Raw genomic sequence first — 22,724 nt, forward strand, 5'->3', positions numbered from 1 at the left:
ACATATATAAAATGCTTCATGAATTTGCATGTCATCCTTGCAAAGGGGCAATGCTAATCCTGTCTGTATCATTTCAATTTTAGTATATGTGCTGCCAAAGTGTGTCCAAGACTATTAAGTTGAGGTTATTAGGTCATGGGTATCTTCCCTTATGAATGGATTAATGCTGGCATTGGGGAACTGGATTAGTTATTGCAGGAATGGGTTCCTGACAAAAGGATGGTGATATGGTTTGGCTCTGTGTCCCCACTCATATCTCATGTTGAATTGTAATTCCCAATGTTGTGGGAAAGACCTGGTGCGAGGTGGTTGGATCATGGCAGAGGATTTACCCTTTGCTGTTCTCATGTTTGTGAGTGAGTTCTCATGAAATATGATGGTTTAAAAGTGTGTGGCACTTCCCCTTTCACTCACTCTCTCTCCTGCTGCCATGCGAAGATGTGCTTGTTTCTTCTTCACCTTCTGCCACAATTTTAAGTTTCTGGAGGGCTCCCCAGTCATGCCTTCTGTTCAGCCTGCAGAACCAGAGCCAATTAAACCTCTTTTCTCCATAAATTACCCAGTATCCAGTATGTCTTTATAGCAATGTGACAATGAACTAATACAGACGGATTTGGTTATCTCTTCCCCTGGATAGGTTGGTTCCTCTCAATCCTTCCTCCTTCGGCCATGGGATGATTCAGAAAGAAGGCCATGATCAGATGTGCCCCCTTAGTCTTGGACTTTTCACCCCCAGAACTATCAGCCAAATAAACTTCTTAGCTTTATAAATTTTAAAAAGATTGTTGAAAGAAATTTTTTGAATAACTGAATAAATGGAAAAACACTCCTTGTTCATGAATTATAAGACTTAATATTGCTTAAATGACAATATTCCCTAACTTGATCTACAGATTAAATGCAATTCCTATCAAAATTCACTTTCTGTAGAGACTGACAACATGCACTGGCATAAATATAAAAATATAAATCAATGGAATAGAATTTATGCTCTAGAAATAAACCTATATATTTATGGTCAAGTAATTTTTGATAGGGGTACCAAGATAATTCAATGGGGAAAGGATAGTCTTTCAACAGTTGGTTTAGGACAACTACATGTGAACATGCAAAAGAATAAACTTAGACACCTACTTCACACCACATATAAAATTAACTCAAAATAGATCAAAGATCTAAATGTAAAAGCTAAAACTATAAAACTCTAGGACAAAAAATACAGGAGTAAATCTTTGTGACCTTGCATTAAGCAACAGTTTCTTAGATATGACACCTAAAGCAACCAAAGAAAGAAAAAGATAAATTGGACTTAATCAAAATTAAAAACTTTTGTGCTGCAGAATTTTACCATCATGAGAGTAAAAGGACAACGCACAGAATAAAAGAAAATATTTACAAGTCATATATCTGATAAAGGTCTGGTATCCAAAATATGAAAAGAACTCTAACAAACCAACAATAAAAAGACAAATAACCTCATTTGAAAATGGGTTTCCCAAAGACGTATACAAGTGACCAGTAACCATCGTTCTTGAGTCATTCCTATTCAATGAATGTTTAAGGTAAATGTTTAATAACCAGCTCTTTAAAAGATTCCCTGATTTGTAGTGACTGCCAATTTCTGTGGTATAAATACTCTCACATGGTAGATTTCAAGCTAGCAACATGGCATCACTGGATGTGGAGTTGGAAAGGGAGCCTTGCAAACAATTTTTGTGAGCCAGTGCAAGCTGGCTCCAGCACTTCACTTCTTATAATAATTTTAAATTTCATTTTGGTTCTATAAACTCTTCCTGATGCCCAAGTTTTTCGATTTTTAATTCAGGAGCATTCATGCTCTATTAGCTAACTAATCTTACTTGTTTTTTGTGACTAGTCCTTACTTCATAGTAGCATTTTGCCACTGAAAGATAGTGAAGCTGGCTCTGCAAGTCCAGACTATGAACTGAGTGGGGAAGAGTGAGCAGTGTACTCTGTAAGCCTTTCATGTCACTTCAGGTCTTTCATGTCACTTCAGGTCCACCTGAAGTGATGACTCAATGCATGTTAATAAGCAGGAATCACCACTGAACAAATTCATTTTGCATTCACTATTCACAGCAATAGAAATTCTAGTAATGTAAGTGGAATATAACATAAATTTATAAGTGGACTTTCAAAATCGTTGGTTATTAACTTTGACACAACTGCAAATTGGTATTCAAGTTAATGGCAAAGACCAAACCAAACAAAACAAAAAATAGCATATACAATCTTCAAGTGCACTTTCAGTTGTATCCAATTCAACTTTAACTTTACTCTGTCATTTTCTATTGTATCTTGATATGAAAGCATATTAATTAGATTTCCCCCTTTCATGAGCTTTTTTCTGTTTTTTTAATTTTATTATTATTACACTTTAAGTTTTAAGGTACATGTGCACAACGTGCAGGTTTGTTACATATGTATACATGTGCCATGCTGGTGTGCTGCACCCATTAACTCGTCATTTAACATTAGGTATATCTCCTAATGCTATCCCTCCCCCCTCCCCCCACCCCACAACAGTCCCCAGAGTGTGATGTTCCCCTTCCTGTGTCCATGTGTTCACATTGTTCAATTCCCACCTATGAGTGAAAATATGCAGTGTTTGGTTTTTTGTTCTTGCAATAGTTTACTGAGAATGATGATTTCCAATTTCATCCATGTCCCTACAAAGGACATGAACTCATCATTTTTATGGCTGCATAGTATTCCATGGTGTATATGTGCCACATTTTCTTAACCCAGTCTATCATTGTTGGACATTTGGGTTGGTTCCAAGTCTTTTCTATTGTGAATAATGCCGCAATAAACATATGTGTGCATGTGTCTTTATAGCAGCATGATTTATAATCCTTTGGGTATACACCCAGTAATGGGATGGCTGGGTCAAATGGTATTTCTAGTTCTAGATCCCTGAGGAATCACCACACTGACTTCCACAAGGGTTGAACTAGTTTACAGTCCCACCAACAGTGTAAAAGCATTCCTATTTCTCCACATCCTCTCCAGCACCTGTTGTTTCCTGACTTTTTAATGATCGCCATTCTAACTGGTGTGAGATGGTATCTCATTGTGGTTTTGATTTGCATTTCTCTGATGGCCAGGGATGATGAGCATTTTTTCATGTGTCCGTTGGCTGCATAAATGTCTTCTTTTGAGAAGTGTCTGTTCATATCCTTTGCCCACTTTTTGATGGGGTTGTTTGTTTTTTTCTTGTAAATTTGAGTTCATTGTAGATTCTGGATATTAGCCCTTTTTCAGATGAGTAGGTTGTGAAAATTTTCTCCCATTTTGTAGCTTGCCTGTTCACTCTGATGGTAGTTTGTTTTGCTGTGCAGAAGCTCTTTAGTTTAATTAGATCCCATTTGTCAATTTTGGCTTTTGTTGCCATTGCTTTTGGTGTTTTAGACATGAAGTCTTTGCCCATGCCTATGTCCTGAATGGTATTGCCTAGGTTTTCTTCTAGGGTTTTTATGGTTTTAGGTCTAACATGTAAGTCTTTCATCCATCTTGAATTAATTTTTGTATAAGGTGTAAGGAAGGGATCAAGTTTCAGCTTTCTACATATGGCTAGCCAGTTTTCCCAGCACCATTTATTAAATAGGGAATCCTTTCCCCATCGCTTGTTTTTGTCAGGTTTGTCAAAGATCAGATGGTTGTAGATATGCGGCATTATTTCTGAGGGCTTTGTTCTGTTCCATTGATCTATATCTCTGTTTTGGTACAAGTACCGTGCTGTTTTGGTTACTGTAGCCTTGTTGTATATAGTTTGAAGTCAGGTAGCGTGATGCCTCTGGCTTTGTTCTTTTGGCTTAGGATTGACTTGGCGATGTGGGCTCTTTTTTGGTTCCATATGAACTTTAAAGTAGTTTTTTCCAATTCTGTGAAGAAAGTCATTGGTAGCTTGATGGGGATGGCATTGAATCTATAAATTACCTTGGGCAGGATGGCCATTTTCACGACATTGATTCTTCCTACCCATGAGCATGGAATGTTCTTCCATTTGTTTGTATCCTCTTTTATTTCATTGAGCAGTAGTTTGTAGTTCTCCTTGAAGAGGTCTTTCACATCCCTTGTAAGTTGGATTCCTAGGTATTTTATTCTCTTTGAAGCAATTGTGAATGGGAGTTCACTCATGATTTGGCTCTCTGTCCGTTATTGATGTATAAGAATGCTTGTGATTTTTGTACGTTGATTTTGTATCCTGAGACTTTGCTGAAGTTGCTTATCAGCTTAAGGAGATTTTGGGCGAGACAATGGGGTTTTCTAGATATACAATTGTGTCATCTGCAAACAGGAACAATTTGACTTCCTCTTTTCCTAATTGAATACCCTTTATTTCCTTCTCCTGCCTGATTGCCCTGGCCAGAACTTCCAACACTATGTTGAATAGGAGTGGTGAGAGAGGGCATCCCTGCCTTGTGCCAGTTTTCAAAGGGAATGCTTCCAGTTTTTGCCCATTCAGTGTGATATTGGCTGTGGGTTTGTCATAGATAGCTCTTATTATTTTGAGATACGTCCCATCAATACCTAATTTATTGACAGTTTTTAGCATGAAGCATTGTTGAATTTTGTCAAAGGCCTTTTCTGCATCTATTGATATAATCATGTGGTTTTTGTCTTTGGTTCTGTTTATATGCTGGATTACATTTATTGATTTGTGAATGTTGAACCAGCCTTGCATCCCAGGGATGAAGCCCACTTGATCATGGTGCATAAGCTTTTTGATGTGCTGCTGGATTCAGTTTGCCAGTATTTTATTGAGGATTTTTGCATCAATGTTCATCAAGGATATTGGTCTAAAATTCTCTTTTTTTGTTGTGTCTCTGCCAGGCTTTGGTATCAGGATGATGCTGGCCTCATAAAATGAGTTATAGGGGATTCCCTCTTTTTCTATTGATTGGAATAGTTTCAGAAGGAATGGTACCAGCTCCTCCTTGTACCTCTGATAGAATTTGGCTGTGAATCCATCTGGTCCTGGACTTTTTTTGGTTGGTAAGCTACTGATTATTGCCACAATTTCAGAGCCTGTTATTGGTCTATTCAGAGATTCAACTTCTTCCTGGTTTAGTCTTGGGAGGGTGTATGTGTCAAGGAATTTATCCATTCTTCTAGATTTTCTGGTTTATTTGCGTAGAGGTGTTTATAGTATTCTCTGATGGTAGTTTGTATTTCTGCGGGATCGGTGGTGATATCCCCTTTATCATTTTTTATTCCATCTATATGATTCTTCTCCTTTTCTTCTTTATAGTCTTGCTAGCGGTCTATCAATTTTGTTGATCTTTTCAAAAAACCAGCTCCTGGATTTATTAATTTTTTGAAGGATTTTTTGTGTCTCTATTTCCTTCAGTTCTGCTCTGATTTTAGTTATTTCTTGCCTTCTGCTAGCTTTTGCATGTGTTTGCTCTTACTTTTCTAGTTCTTTTAATTGTGATGTTAGGGTGTCAATTTTGGATCTTTTCCTTTTCCTCTTGTGGGCATTTAGTGCTATAAATTTCCCTCTACACACTGCTTTGAATGTGTCCCAGAGATTCTGGTATGTTGTGTCTTTGTTCTCATTGGTTTCAAAGAAGATCTTTATTTCTGCCTTCATTTCGTTATGTTCCCAGTAGTCATTCAGGAGCAGGTTGTTCAGTTTCCATGTAGTTGAGCAGTTTTGAGTGAGTTTCTTAATCCTGAGTTCTAGTTTGATTGCACTGTGGTCTGAGAGACAGTTTGTTATAATTTCTGTTCTTTTACATTTGCTGAGGAGTGCTTTACTTCCAAGTATGTGGTCAATTTTGAAATAGGTGTGGTGTGGTGCTGAAAAAAATGTATGTTATGTTGATTTGGGATGGAGAGTTCTGTAGATGTCTATTAGGTGCACTTGGTGCAGAGCTGAGTTCAATTCCTGGGTATCCTTGTTAACTTTCTGTCTCGTTGATCTGTCTAATGTTGACAGTGGGGTGTTAAAGTCTCCCATTACTATTGTGTGGGAGTCTAAGTCTCTTTGTAGGTCTGTAAGGACTTGCTTTATGAATCTGGTTGCTCCTGTATTGGGTGCATATATATTTAGGATACTTAGTTCTTCTTGTTGAATTGATCCCTTGACCATTATGTAATGGCCTTCTTTGTCTCTTTTGATCTTTGTTGGTTTAAAGTCTGTTTTATCAGAGACTAGGATTGCAACCCCTGCCTTTTTTTGTTTTCCATTTGCTTGGTAGATCTTCCTCCATCCCTTTATTTTGAGCCTATGTGTGTCTCTGCACGTGAGATGGGTTTCCTGAATACGGCACACTGATGGGTCTTGACTCTTCATCCAATTTGCCAGTCTGTGTCTTTTAATTGGAGCATTTAGTCCATTTACATTTAAAGTTAATATTGTTATGTGTGAATTTGGTCCTGTCATTATGATGTTAGCTGGTTATTTTGCTCGTTAGTTGATGCAGTTTCTTCCTAGCCTTGATGGTCTTTGCATTTTGGCATGTTTTTGTAGTAGCTGGTACTGGTTGTTCCTTTCCATGTTTAGTGCTTCCTTCAGGAGCTCTTTTAGGGCAGGCCTGGTGGTGACAAAATCTCTCAACATTTGCTTGTCTGTAAAGTATTTTATTTCTCCTTCACTTATGAAGCTTAGTTTGGCTGGATATGAAATTCTGGGTTGAAAATTCTTTTCTTTAAGAATGTTGAATGTTGGCCCCCACTCTCTTCTAGCTTGTAGAGTTTCTCCCAAGAGATCTGCTGTTAGTCTGATGGGCTTCCCTTTGTGGGTAACCCGACCTTTCTCTCTGGCTGCCCTTAACATTTTTTCCTTCATTTCAACTTTGGTGAATCTGACAATTATGTGCCTTGGAGTTGCTCTTCTCGAGGAGTATCTTTGTGGTATTCTCTGTATTTCCTGAATCTGAATGTTGGCCTGCCTTGCTAGATTGGGGAAGTTCTCCTAGATAATATTCTGCAGAGTGTTTTCCAACTTGGTTCCATTCTCCCCGTCACTTTCAGGTACACCAATCAGACATAGATTTGGTCTTTTCACATAGTCCCATATTTCTTGGAGGCTTTGTTCGTTTCTTTTTATTCTTTTTTCTCTAAACTTCCCTTCTCGCTTCATTTCATTCATTTCGTCTTCCATCACTGATACCCTTTCTTCCAGTTGATCGCAGCGGCTCCTGAGGCTTCTGCATTCTTCACGTAGTTCTCGAGCCTTGGCTTTCAGCTCCATCAGCTCCTTTAAGGACTTCTCTGCATTGGTTATTCTAGTTATCCATTAATCCAATTTTTTTTCAAAGTTTTTAACTTCTTTGCCATTGGTTTGAATTTCCTCCTGTAGCTCGGTGTAGTTTGATCGTCTGAAGCCTTCTTCTCTCAGCTCGTCAAAGTCATTCTCCGTCCAGCTTTGTTCCATTGCTGGTGAGGAGCTGCATTCCTTTGGAGGAGGAGAGGTGCTCTGCTTTTAGAGTTTCCAGTTTTTCTGCTCTGTTTTTTCCCCATCTTTGTGGTTTTATCTACTTTTGGTCTTTGATGATGGTGACGTACAGATGGATTTTTGGTGTGGATGTCCTTTCTGTTTGTTAGTTTTCCTTCTAACAGACAGGACCCTCAGCTGCAGGTCTGTTGGAGTTTGCTAGAGGTCCACTCCAGACTCTTTTTGCCTGGGTGTCAGCAGCGGTGGCTGCAGAACAGTGGTGGCTGTAGAACAGTGGATTTTGGTGACCCACAAATGCTGCTGCCTGATTGTTCCTCTGGAAGTTTTGTCTCAGAGGAGTACCCGGCCATGTGAGGTGTCAGTCTGCCCCTACTGGGGGGTGCCTCCCAGTTAGGCTACTCGGGGGTCAGGGGCCCACTTGAGGAGGCAATCTGCCCGTTCTCAGATCTCCAGCTGTGTGCTGGGAGAACCACTACTCTCTTCAAAGCTGTCAGACAGGGACATTTAAGTCTGCAGAGGTTACTGTTGTCTTTTGGTTTGTCTGTGCCCTGCCCCCAGAGGTGGAGCCTACAGAGACAGGCAGCCCTCCTTGAGCTGTGGTGGGCTCCACCCAGTTGGAGCTTCCTGGCTGCTTTGTTTACCTAATCAAGCCTGGGCAATGGCAGGCGCCCCTCCCCCAGCCTCGCTGCCAGCCTTGCAGTTTGATCTCAGACTGATGTGCTAGCAATCAGTGAGACTCCGTCAGCATAGGACCCTCCGAGCCAGGTGCAGAATATAATCTCCTGGTGTGCCATTTTTTAAGCCCGTTGGAAAAGGGCAGTATTAGGATGGGAGTGACCCGATTTCCCAGGTGCCGTCTGTCACCCCTTTCTTTGACTAGGAAAGGGAACTCCCTGACCCCTTGCGCTTCCTGAGTGAGGCAGTGCCTTGCCCTACTTTGGCTCGCGCACGGTGTGCTGCACCCACTGTCCTGCACCCACTGTCTGGCACTCCCTAGTGAGATGAACCCGGTATCTCAGATGGAAATGCAGAAATCACCCATCTTCTGCGTCACTCACGCTGGGAGCTATAGACCTGAGCTGTTCCTATTCGGCCATCTTGGTTCCACCCCCCGCCCCATGAGCTTTTTTCTTGCTTGTTAAAAGCATTTTTAAAAATTTTCAAACAGTATATCATATATTACCTTGCCATCCTATATTTTGATTATACTTTTGTTGAAAATATGGTAACTTTAGGGCTGTTCACAAATCTTCAGCCACTTCTCATTCCTGCCCATTTCTTTGCACTGCCTTGCACCCTTTGCAGGTAGGTATGGCCTTGGGATTTGCTTTGGCCAGTGAATTCTGAGCAGAAATACATATCGCTTAGCGTGAGGCTTTAAGAAACATCACAGAATGTCCTGTGTTTCCTTTTTCTCTATAGTGGTTTTAGAAGTTTCTATCAGTGGGATCCCAAAGTGTCTTTGATGAGCAGAGCTTTAGTGGCCCATTTGCATCAGAGTTGAGGTATAAGTGAGAAGTAAATGTTTGTTGGCCTAAGCCATTGAGATAGGGTGAGGAGTGAGGAGGAAGGTTATTCTTGCAGCACAATCTAGCCCTGTCTAACAAGCACAATAATTAAATCCTGTTCAAACGTTTGATAAGATAATGCCCACAATAGATTTGTTTCATACCTATGAATAAATTCATAGGTATGAAACTCACAGGAATGGTATGAGAACTATGCATATTCTTTTTCATTCTTAGCCCAAATATCTTGGCATTTATTTTACATTGTATTTATCCAGAGTATTCTCCCTGTTAGTATTACCTTAACAACATACCAGTAAACTGAAAAAAAAAATTCTGTTCTAGCCTCAGGGAGAGGGTATCTAATAACTTTAGAGAGAATCCCATGTGATAAATGAAAGGGAGAATATAGACAAGATTACAGCCAGTATAGCTGAGATTACAGCCATGTACCACCACGCCAAGCTAATTTTTGTATTTTTAGTAGAGACGGGGGCTTTCGCCATGTTGGCCAGGATGTTCTCCAACTCCTGACCTCATGTGATCCGCCCACCTTGGCCTCCCAAAGTGCTGGGATTACAGGCCTGAGCCACCGAGTCCGGCCAACAAGACCTAATTATACAGACATCAGCTACTTACACAATAATCAGTTTAATCATGGTACTTTTAAATTATGAAAGAATTCTATCATAAACCCTTAGCCATTTAAGTTTTGTAGGGGGAAAATGCCATTCATTCCACAGTAAGTGCACTATTACTAAAAAAAAAAAAAAAAACCAAAGTTGCTTTTTTTGAGACAGAGTCTCACTCCGTCGCCCAGGCTGGAGTGTGGTGGCAAGGTCTTGACTCGCTGCAACCTCCGCCTTTTTGGCTCAAGCGATTCTCGTGCCTCAGCCTCCTGTGAGTAGCTGGGATTACAGGCACTCGCCACCACACCCGGCTAATTTTTTGTGTGATTTTAGTAGAGACGGGGTTTCACCATGTTGGCCAGGCTGGTCTCGAACTCCTGACCTCAAGCATTCCGCCCACCTCGGCATTCCAAGTGCTGGGATTACAGATGTGAGTCACCACGCCCGACCTACACAAGTTTACTTTTTAAAGACAAAGGTAAACAAAAAATTAGTTTTAAAATTTCCAAACTCAGATTTTTTTTTTTTTTTTTCGTCCTGAAACAAAACCAACCAGCAAAACGCTCAGGTCGCGACCTTTTATAAATCCAAAGTCACCACCAGAGGGAGCAATTCACCTATTTTATCTCTGATTTCGCTCCTATAATTTCCTAAGGCCTGATTACCTGGGAGGAGATCTGCGGGGACAGTAGTTTTCAGACACCTTATGCTCAGATCTCAATATTCAAAAATTTTATCCTTGGAATACCTTCCACACTAAAATAATTTGAGCCTAAAATAATTTCCTTTTTTTTCTTTTTTAAATAGCAGCTGGAGTTTGCAAGGAGCTCTTCCCACAGAAACCCAAGGTTGCTTTCCTGCCTACCTGAATCTTGGTGGACATACAGGGTTTATGATCTAGGGAAGCCCCAAGGATGTGAGATTCCTCTGTAAATGGGTCGTAGGACTTGTTCTGATTCCGTTAGAATTAGCAGGCTGGTATAACAGAAAACTGCAGTAAAAGTGGTTTAAGCAAAAGAGTAGTTTGTTACCTCTCACTTAAAAGTTCAGTGATAGGCTCCTCAGGGCTGGCATTGCACCATCAGGGACTTTGGTTCCTTCTGTCTGTCCCACCATCTCAGTTCATGACTTCCAAAATGACTGCTGGAGCTCCAGTCATCACATTTGCGTTCCAGCAACAAGAAAGTTTTCTCCTCACCACATCCTTAGCTTCAATGGGTCTTCACCTCCTCTCTGGGGGTGACAGGGCTTGTTACCCCTACATTAGTGGTTTGATGCTTTTGTTTAATACAGGATAAGAGTCTATTTTTCCACTCTCTTTCTCCATGTTTTCACCACTGAGGGACCATCTGTCATTGCTCAATCCACCTTCAGTCTTTCTCATGAGCACCTGGTGGAGGTCCCCGGGAAAGAGATTAAAAGTGACTGTGATCACTCCTTTTGTGTCCTGGGATCCCAGAAGTACTATACAGTCATGCTAGCCTGCACTTGACCTTTAACAATTTGTTAAAGTCTTAGCTGAATTGTTCTTACCACTTGTTTGGTATTCCACATCTCTTCCTCCTTTCTGTGAGACAGGTGAGCTGGTGCTAACATCCCAACTCTCTTTGGAGTGGCCTTGGATTCTAGATGATTTGGGTGCCTTGCAACTGCAGCTCTCTAATAGGGTCAGGAAAAGCTATGGCTTTGCAGTTTACCTGGCTTTGTCTTCTTGTGCGAATGGGAGCTGCACTCATTTGAGCTTCCTACATCTGGGACATAAACTGAACTTCAGAGGCAGTATGTGATGATGTAGTAGCTGAGAATTTTCCAGAGGTTTGAAAAGTCGTTAAGCCACAAATACAGATCATCATAAACCAAGCAATATAAGCAAAAAACAAAAATCCTCATCGTGGCATATTGTAGAGAAATTGTAGAATACAAACCAAAGAGGAAGCAGCCAATCATTTATGAATAAATTTAAATAGCAGACTTGTCAACTGAAACAACACAAGCCAGAAGGTGGTGAAATCATATCACCAAAATGCTTAGGAAAAATCACTGTTAAACTAAAATTGTGTACCTGACAAAACTCTGAATAGTGAGAGTTGTATTAGGGTTAGGTTCATCTGTAAAGAACAGAAAAACTCCAAATAACAAGGCTTAAAACTCCTTCAAGTAAAAATCCAGAGGTGTGTTGTCTAGGAATGAATGGGGTCCATGCTCCATGAAGTTCTCAGGGCCTCAGGTTTCCTCCAGCTCAAGATGTGTTTCTTTTTTTTTTTTTTTTTTTTCCAGTTTTTACAGTTTTATTTAAACACAAAACGTGCACATGAATTGTCTACTCATTGTCTTCACTGCAAAACTTGGCATTGGGGTTGGTGAATCTGATGGCCAGCTGGGCAGCTCTTTCCACAATGGCTTTGTGGTCCTTGGAGGAAACATTGTGAGTGATCTCAGCACAGTAAGATTTGCTGCACATCAGCAGTACTTCCAGATCCTTGATGTTGTGGACCAGGAACTTCCAGAAGCCACTCAGCAGCATGTGCTTTGTTTTTTTGTTGCCCCATAACCAATGTTGAGCATCAAGATCTGGCCCTTGAACCTTCTACGAACCCTGTTGTCAGTACCTCCGGGTTTCCACCAGTTAAGCTTAATTTGACGTATTGGTCAGACTGGTGCCATATGAACTTCTTGGTTCTCTTATTGATGATCTTGGGCTTCATAAGGGGCCTGAGGGCAGCCATGATGCCGAGGAAGAGACGGCTGCCACCTCCATAGGCAGCACTGAGGAAGAGAGAGGGGCAAGATGTGGTTCTTCTACTAATGATCCAAGGCAATGTTCACAATTTAAATATGCCTTTTCTTTTAGGAAAAACAGTGGTCCTAGAAGATGAAAGTAATTTTTTTCTGGTAAAATAAAAATTTGGCCTATGTCAGCAATGTGACATGTTTTATGAAATGCTATTCATCTGAGGAATCCACGTCTCTGGAAGCCATGCCTCAAAGTCTAGAAGAATGACCAAGCCTTAAATTTACATCCAGTGGTGGTGGGAGTAGGACCAGGGCCTCTTCTCTCTTTTTCCTTTAGACTCTAGGACATCTGAAAGAATATCAAAGCAGTTGTCTACTAGTCTTCCCAGGCTTGGAGACACTGCTTCAATCACCATCAGTTACTTCTATCCTTCCAAAGTGTGCACTAAGAATTCCCCTCTATATGCTCCTAATTGTTTTGCTCCATATTTCACAGCTGCCCAAGCAAGTCATGCTCAGAGACCATTTGATTTCAGAAGCTTCTACTGCTCCCAGGACTGAGGACTGACTGCCCAGGACTTTCCAGAGCCCCCACCACCAAATCTATTCTGAGTTAAGGGTTAGGAACACTCTGAGCCATTGTTGTGATTGACCTTCTCGGAGAGATCTCTGGACTGTCACCAGGCACCCTGAGGACACAGGAGAGAGTGACCAGAGTATTGATCACTGGTCATAGGAAGACAGATTTCCTCTTATTGTCCTTGTTCATGGACCCCTGGGCTGAAAGAAAGGGACAGAGACAGAGCAGGGAAGAGGAAGATCAGGAAGCAGGAACAGAGTCAGAGGAAAATTTCAGGCTTGATGGGAAGGGGCAGGCTTGGGGGGGCTCTGGAGTTATTGATTTTTCAGCTTGATCCACTTTTACTTGTTAGGATGGAGTGACAATTTTCAAGCTCCTTACATGCCAGACTGGGAGCTGGAAATCCTATTTTTTTTACATGCATTTAACTTTAATCAAGTTACCATAACACCTCACTGACTCCAAAATAAGTTTCTATCTCAGCATGGCATTCTTTCTCCATGGACTGACCCACCCACCACTCAACCTTATCACTTCTTATGCTTTTCTAAGAAAATAACATGGGACCTACAAAAGAGTAAAAAACTGTCAAGATTTTGAAGAATGCTCTATCCATTCCAGCCTTGCAGCCTCAAACATGCAAAGGTCAGCCACACATGCTTGTTCTTTGTGTGATTTAACCCTACATGTAGAAATGGAAATGGAAGAGAATATGACATGAGAAAACCAAAGGACATAGCAGTATTATATGTTCCTAAATGAAGCTGAGTTTATGTGTGTGTGTGCAGGAATGTGCCTTCATGTATAGCTCACAGGTATGCATGTGCATTTGTGTACCTATGTGTGTGCGTGCCTGTGGGTGAGCATGTGTGTGTATATGTGAGTGTGTCTGAATATTCTTACCCTCAATGCTCCAAACATAACATTGATTAAAGTCCACAGTGAGTGGGCTGAGTTTGTGGGGTCCTCTGTAAAACAGAAGGAAAAAACCATTTTCAACAAGAGAGGGATGTATGTGAGCTCCCCAAGAACATGCTGGTGGTCCTAGGGCAGCAGGGTGGTAACCTCCAGGGTTCTTGACAACAACAGACCAGGGAAGCCAATAAAGGATCTGTCAGTGGTCTCCAGGGCCTGCAGGCAGTGCCTCTGACAGGCCGTGCCTCTGACAGGCCATACTCTCCGGTCACTGGGAAGATGGACCCTTGAGAAGGTCACAGCCATCCTCTAGGCTCAGCTCCGCCTCGGTGAGTGTCCTACAAGGTCAAGCCCCCCTCACGGGATAGAATATGAGCTCTCCAAGCCAATTTCCAAGACCACTGGGCTCTCCTTTTCTCAGGTACCTCCACTCCCAGGAGTGGTGGGGGGAAGGAGCAGACCCCAGTATTCTGGCCTGGGAGTCACGTAGCCTCTAGAGAGCTCACCAGAGCAGAGCAGTTTAGCTAAAGTCAACTTCCCATTCCCTTCAGGATCCATTTGCCTATTGAGAAATGTTTCTGGGAAACGTATTTACCAAGTGGAATGGTTTCATACAAAATACTATGGGTATAGCTCTTCTAAAGATTTTTTCAATCCCTTAGGCATCTTTTTCTATTGGATATAATTTTAAGGAGTGCCCACAAATACATTTTGAACTAGTTTTTAGTTATTTTTCTACTTACACTAAGTACTTATCCAACTTTTAGTATAACACATGCAAGTTATCAGACTTAATTAACCCTTGTTGAGTGGTCTAGCCTTTTTTTGGGTTAAAAAAATTATTTTCTGGGCTAGGTACAGTGAGTCATACCTGTATCCCAGCACTTTGGGAGGCCGAGGCAGGAGGATCACTTGAGCTCAGGAATTTGAGGCCAGCCTGGGCAACATAGGGAGACTCCATCCTTACAAAAAAAAAAAAAATTAAAAATTAGTCAAGCATGGTAACACATGCCTGTAGTCCCAGCTACTCAGGAGGCTGAGGTGGGAGGATCAGCTGAACCCAGAAAGTCAAGGCTGCAGTGAGCTGTGATTGTGCCACTGCACTCCAGCCTGGGCAATAAAGCAAGATCCTGTCTCAAAAAAATATATTATTTTCTGTATGACATGGCTGTATTAAAAATAAATGAATAAAATGAGGAAAGAAATATATAGATTCATTTACACTTCTACTGTAGTATTCATGACACCTAAATCACAGTGCCATTGCTGCAGAGTCCCTTGCTTGCATTTATAATCCAACTTGGCCTCTTATGAGCTCCCTGAGTTGAGTGATTTACAAAGCTTCTCTAAGTCTCCGTTTCTCAGTTCTAAATGTTTAATGGTTTCCTCATTGGGTGTTTTGAAGATTAAATGAACTAACCCTTTCAAAGCACTTACAGCAGAGCCTGGTACACACTAAATAAATACTCAATTAATTCCAATTTAGGAAATACTTATTACCTACTGCTATACATCAAGCACTGTTCCGGGACTGGGGATATGGGAATACAAGGTAAACGAAGACCCTGTCCTCATAGAGTTTCCATTCTCATGGAGGGATGGAGACAAAAAAGTGAGCCATACATCACATGGGGACAACTGCTACAGAGGGAAAGGGTGGTAGAGAGAGAAGGTGCACAGGGTTTGTGCTACAGCAACTCAGATAAGCTGGAACTGCATTTCTGAGGATCCACTCCCCTCTATGGCTCCGTGTTGGGTTTGCAAGAGAAACTTGCATGAGATTTGGAAGGCAGAGGTGAAGCGGCAGGTGCGATGTTCTGAAGGTTGGTGTAGGTGCTAGGGTCTCTCAGGCGCATTGTTGCTCAACTCACCTTGTTGGCATGGGCAGCACCTGCCTGTAGCTCCTCCTACTCAGCCTCCCTGAGTCCTGCCCAGCACATGTGCAACTTTGCAGCCAAGCATCAGAAAAGACAGAAATGAAGGCAGAGAGGCAGAGCTACAAGGTGCTCACAAATACCTATTTTCTTCTCTTCCTAGACGCTCAGGTAGACCCATCTTAGCCCATGCAGTGAGGGCAGAAGTGATGGGCACTGTTCCAGACCTGTTCCAGACCTGGCCTATAAACACACCCATGTGCCGTACTTTCCCTTTTCTCATCCACTCCTGGAGGCAAAGAACTCTGAAGACCTGGAGGACAGCAGAGCTGCAGGACAGAAAGCCTGGGCCCCTGAATGGTCCTGCAGAGTCACCATCCATTAGACGAGTAAGAAATCAACTTTTACTCTCTGAGATTTGGAACTATACTGTTAAAGGAGCTAAGATGATCTTAGTTAAGATAGGCAGAAATCAAATAAATAGAGAAATATATATGTGAAAGAAAGAAGAGGGAGTGAAGAAGAAACATAAAATACTGCTCTTGGAAAAAAAAAAAGAACAAGATATACAAATCTGTAGAAAGACTAATCAAGAGAAAAGTTTAAAAGTGCAAAGAGAAAATAAAGAGAACAGACCAGGCACATTGGCTCACGTCTGTAATCCCAGCACTTTGGGAGGCCGAGGCGGGTGGATCACTTGAGATCAGGAATTTGAGACCAGCCTGGCCAACATGGTGAAACCCTGTCGCTACTAAAAACACAAAAAATCAGCCAGGCATGGTGATGCACGGCTGCAATTCCAGCTACTCAGGAGGCTGAGGTGGGAGAATTGCTTGAACCCAAGAGGCAGGGGAGGTTGCAGTGAGCCAAGATTGTGCCACTGCACTCCAGCCTAGGCAACAGAGTGAGACTCTGTCTCAAAAGAAAAAAAGAAAAGAGAACAAATGAGAAATACCTGGACACCCAAAAGAGATTTTCACAATAACAATACTGTGAATAATCATACACTAATAAATTGAATAACTTAAATGAAATGGATACATTTCTGGAAGATATAAAATATTAAAATTGGTGTTGAGATTAAAAGCTTGACTAGAGCAACAACAAATCAAAAATCAACATCCAGTCATATAACCATCTCAGCTGCTAGAGAGGTGAGGGGAGGGCAACTTCAGGCACAGAAGAATTTTCAAGGTATAGATATTTCTTAATTCATACAATTTATTCCAGGAAATAGAAAAGAGGGGGGAAGCTGCTCATATAATTTCTGTGGCTAGAACAATATTGATACCAAAACCACATAAGGGCCAAATAAGAATAATGGGTTATTGGCCCATTTTTATTTATGATCATAGATTCTGTAATCTAAGATCAACATTCAGATTCTCAGGGAAAGATGGCAGATGGAACACACACCTTTATTTCTGTTCGCTCCTAAAACCCACAAAAATGAACATAAAGAAATGCAGGAAACATAGGAACGAGGGAAACTAGAAGGTAAAATAGCAAGAAAATTTGGGGAGCTGAAAAAAATATATAAGTAAGTGGGAAATGACTTAGAAGTGAGAAAACAGAACCTTTCATCAGAGTTGAGGAAGGCAGAAGTCAAGTCTTATTTACACAACAGTATCGCCAAGATGGCTGAGAAAGTGGAGGTGGTTTAGGGGAGTCCAATTAAGAAGAAATGGTAGAAAGTTGTTTAAGAAGAAATGAGGAACCCAGATCCCCTTGCCACTTTCAGCAGATGAGCGACCTTGACCCACCTTGGCAGACAACTGGGAATGAATGCCTTAGAGAGGTTGCAAAGAAGGCTGGGTTTCTGTGTGTGGTAGGGAAGGGGTGGGCAATAGGTATAGGTGAGGATGGTGACAATGTCCTGAAAACCAAGGGATTATGTGAAGAACATGTACCAGAAGCTGAGAAACACCCCAGCCCTCTTCTCCTATTTGGATTCCAGAAAGTTGGCAGCCAGATCTTCTTCCTCCAGACAAGAGATGGGGTGAGTCTTCCCTGGGGATCCTGAGCAGCCCAAGAGAGAAGGCTGAATGATACTGACAAGGCACTTCCTGAAGCAAATGGCCAAGGAGTCACCCTCCTGTGAAACTCCAAGGGCACCAGCGCCACTGTGGGCTCATAGCACCCAATTATCTTTAGAATTTTGTTACCCAGGCCTGAGAAAAAGCTCTCAAGCGAAAGAGAAGAAAGAAACTAAACAGAGAATAGTGAAGGCAACTGGGAAGAAACAGAGACCACCTAAGGAACCATAAATAAAAACAGAAAACTTTTTTCCAAGGGCTGTTTCCAAAACAGCCCTTGGAAACTTAAAAATATATATAATAGCAGGAATTAAAACTTCAGTGGAATGATTGGAATATAAAATTAAGGAAATCTCCCCAGAAAACAAAGTAAAAGAGAAGGAGAGATGCAGAGGGAGGGGGAGAGGGAGGCAGACAGAGAATGAGAACAACAGAGAAATGGGAGAGAAAAAAAAAAAAAGAAAAAGACAACTGGTCCAGGAGGTGAATGCTTGAATAAAAGGAGTTCTAGAAAGAGAGAACATAGAAAACAGAGAGGGGAAAATCATGCATGAACTAATTCAAGAAATTTTCCTGTGAATTTCTAGATCGAAAAGGCCACTCGCTGTGTGGAGCAAATGGATGGAAATAGACACACTCCAAGGCTCATCCCTGTGACATTCCAGGACACCGGGAACAAAAAGAAAATGCTGATAAAGTGAAGACAACAGGTCACATACTGCCATAGTTATCATAATTGTTCCTGATTTTTCAACAACAATAGGAGCAAGAAGGTAACAGAGCAATGCCTTCAAAATCCTGAGGACAAACTGTTTCCAACTCAGAATTTTATCAGTCAAACTGTCATGGTAAAACAGGCATTTTTAAATATAAAAGTTGTCAAAATGTATTTTCCATTCCCCCTTTCTCCCATAGTTACTCAAGGATGGGTTCCACCAGTACAAAGGAGTAAACAAAGATCCAAGAATCAGGAAAATGATGTAGAGGAGACAAAGAGAAGCCCCAGAAACATGAGGAAGAGATAGCTGTGTACCAACTGGTGGAGGCAGTGCATCCATACAGGGCAAAAAAAGGCTGCAGGCATGACTTTTTAGGAAGATGCTCAACAAAATACTTGCTGAGAAAAAAACAAAACAAAACTTAGAACTGCTGGTTCCAAAACATGTGCCTTTGTTTGTTTTTTCTTGTTCTGACTTTAATTCATTACACCACTGCTCTCCAAGAAAAAGCTATCAATTATTCCCTTCCAACAATGCATAAGAAAGACTTTTTCCCTACTTCTCCAGGACAGAATATAATTATCATTTATTTTAATCTTTTTTGAACTGTTAAAAAGATAAACTGAGGCACAGTAAAATTTTAAAGAGTTTTGGTGCGTTTTTTTTAGCATCAACAATTTATGAACTGAGCAGCTCCAAACCAGAAATAGTTTGGGAGCTCCACTGAGGAACACAAAGAGGAGACTTTTATAAGACAGACACAGAAGTAAAGCAAAGTATTTAATTGGTTACTGTTATACAATTGCTTTTTTTGGTCTATGAAGTTGGAAAGCCCCTTGTTATCTAAGTTTGTATAAATAGTAACTTCTGATTGGTTGAGCTTAAGTTCTGCTTTTAAAAAAAAAAAAAAAATATATATATATATATATATATATATATATAGGCATTCACAAGAAATAGCTCAAGTTAAGTTTGCTTATGTTTGCAAATCAAGCAAGGTTTAGGTCACTTACAAATCGTAACTGCTTTCGTCCCCTCCCAGATTCTTCAGGTCTGGTCTCCATTTTAATTTACTTTAACAATCCCACCGCTTTGGGTCACCCTCTCAGCAAGCTAAGAAGAAAGTGATAGCATTCCTCTCAGTTACCACTAGTGAAATAGTCACTGGAACAAAGAGTCATGTAATCTTATCCTCAACAGTTGTATTGGAATATAAGTTTACATGGCATCATTACCTGCATCATGGGCTTCAGTGGTAGGGTTGTTGAGTTCTTCAAGTTAATTAATGATGATGGCAATCATTTGATGTGTGAGTGCCTTCTGGAAAGCTTTGAAATCCTTGAGAGGATAAGATATAGTACGATGGTAAACAAAATGACTACAGAGAGAATAATAGCCAAGGATTTTTAAATTCCCTGGAGCAGAGATTCCCAGGAGCCAATATTTCACCAATAAAATAAATCAGTGGAGAAGGCAACACCTGTCTGATAAAAGACATATTTGTTCCTTAAGATCCTTTAAATTGGGCTCAACAATTTCTAATTTATTAATATAGAAACCATATCTTTTTTTTTTACAAATAAGAGCCTCCTTGTTAAGTTGCTAAGGTATCAAGGACTTCTATTTTGGAGTACTATTGAGGTTAAATTGTTTATTTCAGATTGTATTGCTTGAAGGGAATTCAAGGTAGCATTCTATGAAAACAAAAGAAAAAAAAAGGTTAACATTAGGAACAAATTATGATCTTAGTCTTTAAGTCCGGAGAGCAGCCAGTCAAGATTTCTAAATTTGAGTTTGAAGCATTTTTAGATGATGGAATGAGGATGGCAATTGCAACCTGATGGATTTTCCTGGCTTGCAGTTTGAATGTCTCTGGAAATGTCATTGGGTGTTCCAGTGAATTCTCCAAGTGACCCACACAGCAGCAGCATGAAAATTTTCCATACATGGTCTGTTGTAGTAATTTTTCGAATTTAAAGTCATCCAATTTCAGCCGGCAGGGCTTTGGAAAAAAGCAGTTTTAGTTTCTAGTGAAACTAGAAAATGTTAGGATTGAATCCAATTTACAAGGACATAACAAAGACCAGAATTTGATGACGGGTGCTATAGTTTTCTATTGAAATACAATCTTTTTTATGGTTATTCCAAATTTTTCCAAAAATAATCATGGTTAACTCTTCTTTTTGTGCAAAATCAGTAGTCTCATTAAACTTGATCTGATTATTTACATAAGTGCAATAAGAAAAGTGATTCTATGTATGCATATTTTTAAACTACATCATTTTAGTTAAAGTTTTGATAATATCCAAGGGGCTTTATTGACTTTTGTATAAGTCAATCTTAGTTATTTGTTCATTTTATTGTTTGTTTTACTATTTGTTAACAAGGAATCTCAGATTAGACCTTTAAAAACCTCTCTAGGCTAACAGGCCAAGTCAAGGACTTACCCAATTATGTCTTGTTATAAGAATAGATTCTTATTTGAACCTATGCAAATACCTATATTGCCATGAAAATAAGAATATTCAATAAGTGCTTCCAAATTATGGGGTGATCAGGTAGGGAGGAAAAAAACATTTTCTTTTTGTTTACAAAAGTATATTTTATCAAATTGTTTTAAGTTATAGAAAAAAAGTTTCCCTAAATCTAGAAAGCAAGACATTAAAGAACCAGCAATGTTTCAAATGAAAAGTTATAAAAATTATAATTATTCTCATCAGTTAATTTAGTCTCACATAATTAATTTTTGTTTTGCTTGATCTTGGGTTAGTAGATTTATAAATACATTACTTTTCCATTAGAGGTCTGGAAATTCTTACCTAGCCTTATAGTATGATCTTAAAATTATCAGCACCTGTACTCATCAGCCTTTATCATGAATCTCTTACAATTCTGTGTCATGCAACTGACAAGGGAATTTGGTTGCTTTGGTAACATACAATATTTTAACATAATAATTAAAATTATGGATGATAATATTATACTGGTACATATCAGATTTCTAGGAATTTTACATAATTTCTGGAACACTCATGAATAACAAACATAACTTAAAGAAGGTTTAGAGTCACCCATTATTTGACATTGCTTCTCATGCAATTTAACATATCAAATAAGCCTCACTAGTTTAACATGTCTGTTTTTATAAGAAGAGAAGATAAATTCTTTTGAGATATTCCAGGGACCCTTTTGGACACTCCCAAAGTTGGTTTGAGGTCAAAAAGACCTATAGGGCATGGCCAGTTCTAGGGGTAAGGTTGTGTCCATGCCAGTGTGTGGCATATGGCGATGTTCAGCTAGCATGAGACTGAATTAATTACTACACATAGGAGCCAGAGTAAAGTATTCCCAGGCCATCTACCCCCAACCAATGTCCCCACTGATTACTGCAACCTCTTACATCTTCTATAACATGCTCCAAAAATTACGCACAACTGTAATCCCCCAAATGCCAAATACCACATTATTTCACGTTGAACAGTCTTGTTAGTGCATGAGTTCGTGTGCAGTACATGTGGTATTGTACACAAATTACATTTCCCTTCTGCACTGTAATGAACATGGAGTGTGATGTAAATAACCATGGAATACCGAGTTAAAGCTAGGATTTTATCTAAATTAGACCTGAGTTTCTCGTGCCCCCAGGTGCCTGACAGAACTAAACAGTGAGAACCCCAGAACCCTTTCCAATGGGGAACGGCAGAGGCACCACAGCCACGGACCCTCCACTCACTCTTGCACTCATTGCACCTTGACCGTCTTCGTTGGTGCTTGCAGACGTTTGTCATAGTGGATTTTTTAAATCAGATCGTGAATTTTGGGCAAACTTTCTACAGTTCGTGGGAGTAAATGTTTGAATTGTTTGAGTTCAGACCGTAAGACAAATCTGCATTTTCCATTCTGAAGAGGTACACATGAGCTAGCAGATAGAAAGGGAGAGATGGGATCGAATTTCAATTATACGGAAACAAGGTAGAAAAGAAGGGACCTCAGGCAAAAGAGTAAAAGCAAGTTTGCAACTTAGCGTTTACAGTGGCTGGTCACAGGAGTATCTGACACTGGAATTCCCAAACTTCTCTGCACCTTAGAATTACCTGAGGAATATTTTTTAAAATGCCAAAGCCCAGGCCACACCCGGACCAATTAAATTAGGCACACTGGGGGGGAATCCGGCATCTGCATTTCTGAAGCTCCCTAGATGATCCCAGCATGCAGAGGAGTCTGAGAATGACTAATCTAATTTAATTTCCACAATATGCTTGTGAAGCGGTCGCCACTATCCCCTGTGATTCCCTTAAGGTTCC

The 22,724-nt window shown here is 40.4% G+C and overlaps 1 non-coding gene and 1 pseudogene across 1 annotated transcript; both read right to left on the bottom strand.

The window, feature by feature from the left end:
* LOC129039700 (U6 spliceosomal RNA) lies at positions 1-103 on the bottom strand. The gene has a single exon (XR_008503419.1). It is a non-coding gene; the product is annotated as a U6 spliceosomal RNA (small nuclear RNA).
* Positions 104-11,883: 11,780 nt separating this feature from the next.
* On the bottom strand, positions 11,884-12,289 carry LOC129038897 (large ribosomal subunit protein eL32-like; annotated as a pseudogene).
* Between the last annotated feature and the right edge of the window lie 10,435 nt (positions 12,290-22,724).

The sequence above is a fragment of the Pongo pygmaeus genome, chromosome 5, assembly GCF_028885625.2.
Source record: "Pongo pygmaeus isolate AG05252 chromosome 5, NHGRI_mPonPyg2-v2.0_pri, whole genome shotgun sequence".
Taxonomy (NCBI): Eukaryota; Metazoa; Chordata; class Mammalia; order Primates; family Hominidae; genus Pongo; species Pongo pygmaeus.